This window comes from Colias eurytheme, chromosome 32, assembly GCF_061535395.1.
Source record: "Colias eurytheme isolate Ceu_HAF_F1 chromosome 32, ilColEury1 Martin Lab GWU primary, whole genome shotgun sequence".
NCBI lineage: Eukaryota > Metazoa > Arthropoda > Insecta > Lepidoptera > Pieridae > Colias > Colias eurytheme.
The window spans coordinates 3,311,081-3,323,227 of NC_143011.1; the positions used below are offsets into that span (position 1 = coordinate 3,311,081).

At 38.6% G+C, this 12,147-nt stretch overlaps 1 pseudogene; it reads right to left on the bottom strand.

The window, feature by feature from the left end:
- Window positions 1-2,225: 2,225 nt before the first annotated feature.
- On the bottom strand, window positions 2,226-3,371 carry LOC149895164 (uncharacterized; annotated as a pseudogene).
- Between the last annotated feature and the right edge of the window lie 8,776 nt (window positions 3,372-12,147).

Here is a 12,147-nt window from a genome sequence, read left to right on the forward strand (position 1 = left end):
GATACGGATTCGGTGGATTGGGCCGGCGACAACGTCAGTGGACTCGCCAGGAACGATTCATCGCCGGCTCCTGACTGGGGTTCCGACACCAACACAGGGAGCCGGCCAGCTGCCGTTGAACGGGCCACAATTGCGGCCTGGCCGGAAGCGGCAATGGCGTCCAGGCCCATTTCAAGTGCGGCAACCGACCGGCTATAGACCCTGCGGCCCAGTGCGCGCGGACGAGTCGCACGTCGCTGCGGCAGCGGCGGCACGCTCGGCGGCGGCATGATTGCAGGATGTACTTATTTACATCTGGAATCGCAATCGCAATTTTTAAAATTTCATAATTCAGAGAAAAAAAAAAACGACCCGACCTACTGTATTTACCTGTACAATATATAAGAATAGTATAAAAAAATCCTATAGTGGCATTTAAACTTTTTGTTATGAAAGTGGCGCCATCTTGTTTGCGTTAAGTGACACGTTTGGCACACGACAGGCCGTTTTGTCGCTTAGCCCTTTACAACTGAGGGAAAAAATGTACTCAGACCTTTTTGACCGAGTACACAGGACTTATTTATGTGTACTTACTTACCTAAGTATGACGTTAAAAAAATCCTGAAGTTCATAGTTTCCTGAAAACGTACCCTCACGAAGTGGTGGCGGATTGCAAATAAAAGCGCTGGCGCGCTCATTCGTGGCGCGCGGCATTCGCCGCGAGTCAATTGACACACTACAACTCTGCCCGTTTGTGGAGTCAACTGCCTTATTATTTTCCTTTGCATTATATAAGTTTTTTTTAATTACAATTAAGTTAGTTAAAGTGAGTTTAAAAAAATAGTGTGAAATTATTTCATTATTTTGTAAATGATATTACTTAATGTTAAATTAAATTAACGAGTTTTGATTATATTTGTTCCTAAATTCAGAAGTGGGATAGTGATTCTCACGCGTCCTTAACCGTTTGCTTTCTGAAAATGGCAGTTTGACTCTTCAAACGAATTAGTTCATAACACTTTTAAATTACCCTCAATAATACTTTATAAACTTTTCATTGTGTTTCGTTTAAGTGAAATTAAAATAGTAGTTGTGTGGCTAAGTATATAACGCAAAATTTTGGTGAGTATATTCCAATCATTTGCTATCTAAGGAGAAGCGAGCTTCTTATCAATTTATAGCTTAAGGGTCAACTCACACCGAAAGAGCGGCGAAGGGCAGTGAAGCGCGGAGTCACGGAGACCCACGACTTCTCGAGCATTCCAGCGACTTCTCGAGCAGTCGCGGGAATCCGCACGCCTTCTCGAGCCCACTCGAGGGAAAGATTAAATTCATTATGACCAGAGGCGGCTCGTGACAAAATTGTATGGGTGTTCACTTGAAATAAAACAACGAAAATACAATAGCGTAAGCGGGATAATTTATTACAAAAAAATAATGAGCACCACATTATAAAATATTTAAACACTAAAAATTATAAAGTACAGGCTATTTCAAAACAAATTCAATGATTATCGAGCGTACTCATAGTGTTTGTTTCTAATATAGGAGTGCAACGTCGCGCGCAATTGCTGCTGTCATGCGATGCGGCCGCGTCGCGTCGGCAACGTCGCGTGTGAGCGGCGCTCCAAAAATTGCTATTTTTCCATAGTAAATCTTTTGTTTCACGTGCAGGACTGTTGCGAAATTTCTCTTTCACTCTTATTGGATTTCGTATTTGGGCAATGTACTGAATCTTGTTTCATAGGAGCGCAATCGAGAGCGCTCCGTAAGCTCCGTTTCGCGCGTTACATAAGAAATGAACAAGAGTGTACTGTGTATGTACTTAATGATGTATTTTTATTTATAAGGTTTCAAATTTTATTCATATTAATATTGGAGTTTTTACGATAGATTTTAAATAGTGATATCAATTAATAAATGAATGAGCAGGTATAACTTTATACTATAATTATTTATGGGAGTTCACTGCACCAGCGCTCCTTAGGACAAATTTGAAAGTTTGTTGGAAATTCTCAGGCCACATATTCGAAAACAAAATACCAATTATAGATTGGCTATTTCCGCTGAAGAAAGACTATCAGTCTGCCTCAAGGGATATTTATTTATTTATTTTTTTTTATTTATAACATTTATTTCAGGTAACAGACAATAAATTGTACAGACCCATAGAATAAATACCTTACAGACTAACATACATATAATATTTTATAACTAAAACTATTAAGCACTACACTATACACAATTCACGGCACTGGCAGTGTCATATTGCGCTGAATGGGCTTCGGCTGGGTGTTGCGAAGCCGCCCGCGAAACCGCCGGAACACGACACCACGGGGCCAGAACTCCTCGCTCATGAAGGTCGACAGCTGCTCGCTCGGTACACGCACAACAAATGAATTAAAGTTCAAATTATTGCGCGGCTCCAGGCGCTGGACCCTCACGATAAACTTGGTCTTCACCCGCACATACTCCACTACATCAGAAGCTTGGGTGGAGTGGTGCAGGCGGGACACGTACAGCTGCGTCGTCGGTATGGCGGGCCGCAGCAGGTGGTTGTTACCGGTCGGGGCGGTACCACACTTGTTGGAGGAGGGCTTCTTTTTCTTCTTCCTTTTCTCTACCTTTGTAAAGCCCTCCTCATCGAGTGGATGTCTATTCACGCTCGACAAGGGTGCCGCACGGCGCGGGGAGTCCCTGTGCTTAACGGGATCTCCATCTCGGGTGATTTCTTGCCGCTTTACGGGAGGCTTGGCGGCAGCGGCCGCGTAGCCAGCCGGTGTCGGGTTGGCTACACGAGGCGGGCTCTCCGGGGGAGGCGCGGGTCAGGCGGGGCGCGGCGTGACGCGGTCGACGGCCGGCGGCGTCGTCAAATTCGCTGACTCAAAAGTCTCACGTTGCGCTCCACGACGCGTGTTCACATTTGAAACCTCCGCTGACCTACATAATGAAATTGAATCGCGCAGGGCGACGACCTCATTACGCAGATCGTTGATGGTGGATTGGGAAGCTCCAAATTTAAACTCCATCTCCTTTAGGGCCGTCCTTAATGAAGTGATGTCCTTAAGAAGGCGGGTGACGTCGACGTGGTCGAATGTGACGGGAGGCAGCTTACGCAAATCCTTCGCCACGAAAGTCGGCACGTCGTCCGGATCGGTCTTCTTGAACACCTTGATGATGTCCCGTAGACTCCTCTCTCCCTTCTCGTCCCTCCTGCGAGACGGCATCTGGTCGGCCATATTCAATGGCAAAAAGAGTAGTGATTTGGCGTCACGTATCTCTCCTTCCGTAAAATTGCTCGTGCAAATTTGCTCTATGCTAACTTCATCCATGACATCCAGCTGATACTGCAGGAATGCCAGGACTTCATTAGGCACAAGCCTAGCGCTCATTGTTGCGAGCGATAACTTCGACAATAAAAAATATTAATTATTTCAGTACTAGCTGCTCCACGCGGTTTCAGCCCCGTGGCCGTGACTCCACTCCTGTTGGTCGTAGAGTGATGATATATAACCTATAGCCTTCCTCGATAAATGAGCTATCTAACACCGAAATAATTTTTCAAATCGGACCAGTAGTTTCCGAGATTAGCGCGTTCAAACAAACTCTTCAGTTTTATAATATTAGTATAGATTATTTAAATATAACATTGTTTATCTCACATTGCAGTAACAAAGATCTGTTCCTGGTAATTAAGACTGCATTATATTATATTAATTTAAATATTTTCTATTCATATCATTACATGCAATTTCCTTCATAAATAGAAAATCTATCCTCAAACAAGAACATGGTAACTGCTTTCCTGCTATATTATGTCACAGAATACATAATAGTAGCTAAACGCTACAGAACGGACACTCTCCACCTCCCGCCAAAATTAAACACTTACCTCACCCCGCACGATCAGCCTGAAAATGGTCCGTATTTGTCTGCAAGGACGATACGCAACGAATGATTTAATAGACTCGACATCGGTCTCATCGTGACGAGTATGTACATACATATTACACTGGTTATACAAATATACATTGGTTATACATAATATGATGATTTAAGATGTTCGTCATGTTTATCACAAGCTTCCGTTTCAATTGGATAATTGTTAAAAAGTTCGAGAATTGATAAGGGTAAGCAAGCAAGTATTCAGTTACACGATTTATTCTGATAAGATATTGAGTGTATATCTATGTATGCGTCTATAAAAATTTGTGGTTTTCTTCGTCAAGCACAGTTCCACCGTGAGCCTTATGGATCGCACATAACCTATAAGATAGCTAGCTTTGAAAAAATATTAAACCAACTTAGTGGTGTAGTGCACTTAAAGGAATTTTGAGAAGGTAAACATTTTGATTTTGTATACGATTAAAATGATTGTCAACAATTATAATTTATGCGTTGTTTATTTATATTTTTAAATACCTGAAGTGTGACTTTATGTTCAATAAACGCGCCAAGTTTAAAATTCACTCGGACAAAATTTCACTGTTCCCATGAAAGTTCGATATGAAACACGTCAAAATTTCATATTTGTATGGGTGAAATAATATAAATTCTCGAATTTTGCATGATAGAAATTAAAAAACCACTACTTTCATTGTTTCATTACTTACTCGGTTGGGCGGAAGCGGTGCGCGGTCGATTTTGCAATTGGCTCGCGTACGGTGTTTCGTTCCAAGCGTGCAGAGTGGTGACGTGGCGGCAACGCTCGTCGCCGTTCAACTCCCGCGTGATCCATTAAATTAATTAGTAATCGTACACTAAAATCTAAGCCCGTTAAAACTGTTCAATTTGAAAACGCAATATTTGTGGAGCGCAATCATACTCCAAAGTGCCCTCCGCGTCCTCCAGCCCAATACGACAAATAAAAACATGTTTATTTAACATATATACTTAAACTTTTGGCGGTAAAAGATTTACGCCCGAAATTAATAATGTATCTCCTATCCAAGATTATGACCAATCCTGGATTACTGCGTGTTGCTCGATTGATCTCCGATCTGCGTGCCAATAACAAATGACTGCAATCCAAATTTTTTGTGATACCGGGATCAGTGGCGATCTTTTCCCTCTTGACCGTTCCGTTCCTAGCACAATGTTTGATGTATGCAATACGTTTAGCTAAATGTTTAATAGTAACAAACTAGTCTTAAAATATTATAAAGAATATCCAAAATACTAAAAGCAAATAATTTTGTGAAAGCGTGTAAAAACTTTACTAGGAATTATATTTTATCACATAAAATATGATATCAAGTAAAAATACTTTACCTAAAATGGAATGTGTATTGGTCTGTTCTGTGGCAAGTGACAACAGCTATCAAACTGTGAACGTTTATGCGTTTAAATATTGCGAACATACAAATAATAAATAAGTAAAACAAGTTATAACAGTTAGTCATTAATTACCTATTATTCATTATCAATAATGGATTGCGAAATCGTAAGTACCTTTTTGTTATTTCATAAGGTGACGCTTTTGTGCTCCCAACTTACGCTCAATTTCGCGCCTAAATCTTATTTTTTTGTTTCTAGGTAAAAGGCAAGCCTCTTACAAAAGAGGAATCCAAGTTCTTGCTTGAATTAATAGAAGGGAGTAAAATCATAACAACGAAAACAACGAACGCCACCAATAACAAACTAAAAAACGAGGAATGGGTTAGATTGACCGAGCGGTTCAATGCCCAGGCTACGAATTGTCCCAGGACACCTCAGCAGCTGCGTTTGAAATGGGAAAATTTAAAAAAGAATTCTCGCAAACGCAGCACTAAAATAAGGATGAACCAAATTAAGGTTAGCTAGTCGTGTTCGTTCATAGTTGTGTTTTTAATTGGACTTCAGAATGTAATGACTTATTAATTCTATTTACCTACATTGAATTTTTAGACTGGTGGTGGTCCTGCTGATTATACATATACCCCCAGATGACATACTGGACCGAGTTTCTGGTTTACTAGGAAGTACTGCCAGTGGATTTACTGTGCCATTTGGGGGTGATAAGGAAACAGTAGGTGTTGATATTGGTGGCATGAGTGGAGATGGTGGAGCTAGTGGTGACGGTATTGGTGATGGGTTTGCTAGGGTTTCTGATGATATAAGTAAGGCTGCAGATTTGATGCCTACATCAAGTAACCATGACATTGAAATTGTTATATGCAGTGGTGAGGGTGATGGTGTCATACAAAATCAGGTTTCGGAGAGTGTTGACCAAAATGTGTTAACACCAAATAAGCCAAAGAGGTTTACTCTTAATACACCGAGGACAGGTAACTTTTGTTTTTCAAACCCTATTCTTAATGCATTCATTATAGAGCTCAAGGAATATCCTCCAAATAAATCTTGAATCCTCATGTGTCCTAGGTCCATCATTATAGTCAGTGTGTTGTCTATCAATCAGTCACACCAGACAAAACCTATTACATATTTTGTAAAAACTATTCTAAAAACTATATTAACTATTTTTTCAAGCGAAAGAGAAAAAAAAAGACTCGATTAGTAAAGTATTTCGGTCGCTATCGTGTTAACAAGAAAAAGGATCCGCACATACAGACACACGGACGTCCAAGACAGAACTTTTTTAAACTGTTTTTTAACTAGTTTAAATAACAAAAATGACATCAAAAATATCATGAACGTTAAAAATAGTGTTTTTTCTTAATATGTGTGTGTATGTATTATCTTACAAGTGCAATGTATGATACATAAAGACATTTTAAGTTTGAAAAATCAGATGTTTTGCGCGAAGTGACAGTAGTACCCACCTCAACGCTTCGCTTATGAGGCGTGCAATATTTATTAAAAAAAAATTATGAGGCGTGCACTTTTGGATTTTCCAAATTATTTGAAAATTTCATCATCTGTTGTTTTACAGTATTTTTCTATGAAAATATTATGTGCAGTTTACAATAAAAACTACGTATATCGAAACAATACAGCTTTGTCTGAATATTAAAATATTATGTTCTCAGTTCAATTACATTATTACTATTTTCGTACATTTCGATATCAGTTGAAAATATTGTATCATATAAAATTTTTGGTATAACAAGGTAATGCGCTTTCGTGTTTTAACTACATAATTAGTTCAATATTAATTTAGCCGTAAAATACGTTATTTTGTTATTAATTTGAATAATATTATTGTAAGGAATCTAATTCAGTGTTAGATTTTCAAAATTAGATTAAGGATAATTTGTAATAATTGAAATAAATATTTTTGGATGTACATACTGGTATTTTTATTTTATTCCCCTGTGCTCATATTATGTCATGAAACCTTTCAGTAGATACATGGACGAAATCGCAGCCAGCGCCCAGCAGCAATTAGCTATAACATACCTATAGGTATTAGGTAAGGTAATAAATAATAATTTGGAAAATCCAAAAGTGCACGCCTCATAATTTTTTTTTAATAAATATTTATTAATTATTATTTTTGTTTATTTAATAACAATTAAACCACATCGAATCAGACCCTGAAAAATGAAAGGGTTCTATTCCTGAGCATACTCAAGCGTAAGAGAAAAAAAAAGACTCGATTAGTAAAGTATTTCGGTCGCTATCGTGTTAACAAGAAAAAGGATCCGCACATACAGACACACGGACGTCCAAGACAGAACTTTTTTAAACTGTTTTTTAACTAGTTTAAATAACAAAAATGACATCAAAAATATCATGAACGTTAAAAATAGTGTTTTTTCTTAATATGTGTGTGTATGTATTATCTTACAAGTGCAATGTATGATACATAAAGACATTTTAAATTTGAAAAATCAGATGTTTTGCGCGAAGTGACAGTACAGTAGTACCCACCTCAACGCTTCGCTTATGAGGCGTGCAATAGCTCTATAGTTAATACGCACCTTGATACTTACCGTAGAGTTGTTTGATGTTGAATCCGTAATAAATAAAATTAACACAATACATAATTGAATGTTACTTTTGATACACAATACACACTACTTACTCAGAGGGAAATAAACGCTACCTACTATTTTATTCTATGCACGTTCTATGCATTCTATTATTTATATATAATATAATTAAATTTCGATCGATGTATCTCACAATAATTATTCTAAGTGTCATAATTTTTAAGAAATAACGATTTCCGTGTTTTTTGCCATTTACTCGAAACTCACTTCGTGGGCTTAACGGCTTTCTAGTTAAAGGACGGCAGAATAGTTAATACGCAAAACGCAATACGCAGTTGATACGTATTTAATACCAATACTCAATGATTGTCTCCTGCTAACCTGTACAGACTAGACTCATTGTGGTGACTGGTGAAACATTGTATAGCATTAACAACATAGTACTGTATTATTGAAAGATCGATTAAAGGTTTATTTTACAATCTACGACTTTCATTATACATGGGTAACAAAACCCCATAACATATTCGGTTTTACTCCGGACAACATCTTCAGCCACCCACTCCCTTTGCTTGAAGTCCAAATCCAGCGGAGGACAATAATCGTCATTTACTAAAATTGAAGGTTTTTCGTCCTAGTATTAAAGTTGTCTGGATCCCATTTTATACTCAATCTATAGTATAATACTATAGATATCATGTGAAACGTGACTTGGAAAAAAATCATTCAAATAAATCTAATCTAATACATATTATAAAGGCGAAAGTTTGTAAGGATGTATGGATGTATAGATGTATGGATGTATGGATGTATGGATGTTTGTTACTCTTTCACGTAAAAACTACTGAACCGATTACAATGAAATTTAGCACACATATAGAGGGTAACTTGGATTAACACATAGGATAGTTTTTATCCCGGAAATCCCACGGGAGCGGGAACTGTGCGGGTTTTCCTTTGCAAACGCGGGCGAAGCCGCGGGCGGAAATCTAGTACTATTATATAGGCGAAAGTTTGTATGGATGTATGGATGTTTGTTACTCTTTCACGTAAAAACTACTGAACCGATTACAATGAAATTTAGCACACATATAGAGGGTAACTTGGATTAACACATAGGATAGGTTTTATCCCGGAAATCCCACGGGAACGGGAACTATGCGGGTTTTCCTTTGAAAACGCAGGCGAAGCCGCGGGCGGAAATCTAGTATACCAATAAAATAACCATTGTGACCTATTTATTTACAATTATGTATATGTAATGAAGTAACATTTAGTAAACTACTTATATGCTTTTAAAATTCCGTAAAATTATCATAATTATATAAACTTCGGAGATCATAATTATATCTCTGGACTACTGGGTTTTTCTACTGCATTTATCACATGATTACTTTAAATTCAAGTTGGTAAATATTTAGTTGAGAATAAGCTTTCACCACTTTTTGAGTGTTTTCTGCGGTTCAGTTACGAATTATTCGTTTTAAACTTTTTAAGATGTTATTTTTGTGCTGTTGTCACATTTGTTTGTCAATGATCATAACAACAAAATAAAACTGCTGTTAACATTTGAGCAAGCTGCACAGGCTAGCACAATGATAGATTTGGGAGGTATAGTTCAGTAGAGTTCTAGTTGAGTAGGGTTGTAGCATGTCGAAAACTGCTATCTTTTGATCGACTGTTATAACTTTTCAAAGCTTAACGGGACGATGGTATGCGATATGAATTTCAAAGGTCTTGATAGATAGACTGATAGACTTACGGACAACTAAGTGATCATAAGGATTTAGTTTTTCAGTTTTGTGGTTTAAAAGCCTAAAAATTAAATATCAGAGTTTAATTGTAAAAATTTGTCAGGATTGGCCGAAGAGCATGTACTGTGCGAGATGTTTTCTGTGTTACAGCACCCACAAACACGAGGACGTGTTCAGCGCAGGATGGCCGTGTCGGAGACGGTCAATAGCGCGGATGTAAAACGACTCTAAGCACGAGTTCCAGGGAGGTGGCAGCACAGTGAAGTTGGCGGCTTACTTCATGCTTGTACCGGGTCGAGCCCGTGAAGGCTCGCCCTCGGGACGGCACTTCACATTCGAACATCGAAGAGTTCGGATCTTCCACTACTAGGAACTGTTAACCATTTCTCTGCTAGTGTTTAATTTAAATGTGTAACGTAACGGTTATTAAAATTGATTGTATTTAAAGTGATTGTATTTAAAATGACTGTATTGTAAAACTGACATGATTAAAAGAGCAACTATGGAGTTTCTTGCCGGTTCTTCTCTGTAGATACTGCTTTCCGAATCGGTGGTAAATAAAGAAATGATTGAGTTTGAGGTGTTTCTTTGCTCGATTACCCAACGCAACGCCCACAGCTTGAAAATAGATTCACAATCTACACCTTGCTCCGACATCAGAATTGGGATCAAATCGAGCAAATGAGAAAACACGTGGCGATAACCTCGATACGATATACGATAACCTGATTAAAAGTCAAAGCGCCGCAACCACGTGGCACTTCGATCCAGTTTCAACGGGAAGAAGCATCCTACAGATCTACGAGCATACGTGTCACTGAGCAGCCGGAGACAAAGGGAGAGCTCGTTATGTGCGGGCAGGGTGGCAACTTCGCCTCGCGCTGCACGGATGACACTGCCGCTCGCATCACCGCGTCGGAAGCCGTATCATCGAGAGCAGCGCCGTGTCATCATGTCGTGCACCGTGCCATTGCGTCGAGCGTCCGGCTTCGAGCATCATGCGTCGATCGTCGAGCATCATGCGTCGAGCATCATGCGTCGAGCGTCGAGCGTCATGCGTGGCGCCATGTGGTGCTGCATCCATACTGTGCGCCGCGGCACCAAGCTGGGCTCCGCGACACCACGCCAGGCGTTGCGCATCCACGCCAGGCACCGCAATATCACGCCGGGCGTCGCGCTACCATCACTACCATCAACACGTCGAGCCTGAGATCACCGGAACCAGAGCGACGTGTCGACGTGTCGTGCAACTATCCTTCAATCTCATACAAAACCGGTCAGTAGATAACATTCCACTTTGAGTGTACAGTAAGATAAAGAAAGTAGGTTTTCAAAATGTAGTAACTTCAAGTAACTTATTCGAAAGAAAAAGAAATTTATTGCCAAAAACATTAGTTACAAAATTTATTTTAAATTAATTGAGGAAAATGGTCACAGCCGCGGCAAAATGCTGCACAACAAGTCAATAACTGCGTTAAAAACAACCGACTTCAAACTTGCACTTGCAACATTTACAAATACAGACAAAAATGCTCATAAAATAAAACTACGGGGCCTATCCGAATAAAATTTTTATGGGACCAATTCGACACCATCCCGCATCGAACAAAAAAAGAATCACGTAAATCGGTTCAGAAACCTCTGAGTAATCGGTGTACATACATAAAAAAAAAAAAAAACATACCGGCCGAATTGATAACCTCCTCCTTTTTTTTGAAGTCGGTTAAAAACAGTGCTGATTTACAGGTTGTACCGAATGTAACGATTAGATTTTGTTAAAAGTTGTAGCCTACAGACCAGTGTATAGTTAAATCGTATTGCATTACATTTAACTCAACTTATTTACGCAGTGTTGTTGTTATTAGGTCGTGCGATATTGCTTTACGGTTTTGTAGTTAGTTAAAACTTATTCCATTACATTCAGCCCATCTTAGTTACGCAGTGATAAATTAACAGTACCTATTTCACTTATTCAGGGACGGGTTCACTTTAGTAGGTAATTCACGTAATTTTAAAAAATACTTTGTGGCGTAAGCACTGCCATCAAGATAAATTAAGTAACGAATTGCTTTAATGTTTGTTATTTTGTGAGCTAACACTAACAAAGAAAGCACATTAATTGGTACACTGCATCCAGATCCTTCAATCGAACGTAAACAATAAACATTCACTTGTCCGTGTATCAGAACAAAAACAGTATGCGAATTACTTTCAAATTAGTTTCTTAACTACCCGCGTTAGTTTCTTGACTACCCGCATTAATTTCTTAAACTACCTGCGTTAGTTTTTATTTAGGCTATAACCCTTGACAAATAACAATTAATTGCTACACAAAGACAGCCTTATTGCTATTCGATTAAAAACGAAAAGTAATGCCTTAACTAGTGCATTAGAGGTTTAAAAAAAAAACTTTTCGTAGGTTTTATTTAAGGTGATATTTGAGGTAATTTCTTAAAATAAAGTTGTGAACAATTCACAGTATACAGTTTTACGATATGAAGTTTTATGAAATGTTACAGATTTACTTTGATCGAATAAAA